Below are 1,517 nucleotides of genomic sequence, written 5' to 3'. Positions count from 1 at the left end.
TTTTTCAACCTAATGTTGGGAATCTATAAAAGTTATAGAACAACTTTCATTCTTAATGGTTACAGACCGCATGTTTTCACTGCAAAATTGGGAACAAGGCAATCTCATCATTTCTCTTCAGCATATACTAGATGTCCTAGCCAGAGCAATAAGGTAAGAAAACAAAATAAAATGCTTAACTATTTAAAAAGGAGAAATAAAAAAATTATTAAAAAATGACACGGTTGGTTGCATAGGAAATCCTAAGGAATTTATAAAAAACATGCTAGATCCAACACTTATTTAGCAAGGTTGCAGAATACAAGATGAATATGCAAAATTAGTTGTATTTGTATATAATAAATATTTAGGAAATAAATTACAGATAAAATATGAATTTAATGAAAGCCATGTAAGAGTTCTACATTAAAAACAATAAAACCTTACTGGAAGAACTTAAGGGAAATCTAAATTAATGAAAAGATACATCCTGTTAATGGATTGGAAGATTAGGTAGTGTTAAAATGTCCATTTCTCCAAATTGATCTATAGATTCATTAAAATTCCAATCAAAATCTCAGCAGGCTTCTTTTGTTTGAGTTAACAAATGATCCTAAAATTTGTCTGGAAAGGCAAAGGATCTAGAATAGTAAAACAGTTTTTATTTTTATTTTTTTATTTCAAATTTTTATTAGAATTCTAGTTAGTTAACATATAGTGTAATATATTGGTTTCAGGAGGAGAATTTAGTGATTCATCACTTATATATAACACCCAGTACTCATCATAACAAGTGCCCACCTTACTATGCATCACCCATTTAGCCCATCCCCCACCCACCTCCCTCCATCAACCCTCAGTTTGTTCCCTATGGTTAAGAGTCTCTTATGGTTTGCTTCCTTCCTTCTCTCTCTCTCTCTCTTTTTTCCCTTTCCCTATATTCATTTTTTTCTTAAATTTCACATTATGAGTGAAATCATATTGTATTTGTCTTTCACTGATTTATTTCACTTAGCATAATACACTCTAGCTCCATCCATGTTAATGCAAATGGCAAGATTTTATTCTTTTTGATTGCTGAGTTATATATATATATATATATATATCTATATCTCACATCTTCTTTATATAAATATATTTTTAATATTTTATATATATAAATATATATTTATTTATATTTATATATTTATATATTATATATATAAATATATCATATATATATAATTATATTTATAAATATATATATATATCACGTCTTCTTTATCCATTCATTAGTTGAAGGACATTTGGGCTCTTTTCATAGTTTGGTTATTGTTGATAATGCTGTTATAAACTTTGGGGTGCATATGTCCCTTTAAATCTGTATTTATTGTATCCTTTGGGTAAATACCAAATAGTACAATTGCTGGGTCATGGAGTAGTTCTATTTTTAACTTTTTGAGGAACCTCCATACTGTTTTTCAGAGTGGCCGTACCAGTTTGCATTCTCAATAACTATGTAAGAGTGTTCCCCTTTCTCCACATCCTTACCAACATCT

This window comes from Lontra canadensis, unplaced genomic scaffold, assembly GCF_010015895.1.
Source record: "Lontra canadensis isolate GAN:19392208 unplaced genomic scaffold, GSC_riverotter_1.0 scaffold208, whole genome shotgun sequence".
Taxonomy (NCBI): Eukaryota; Metazoa; Chordata; class Mammalia; order Carnivora; family Mustelidae; genus Lontra; species Lontra canadensis.
The sequence above is the reverse complement of the archived record's forward strand: the minus strand, read 5'-3'. Positions refer to the sequence as shown.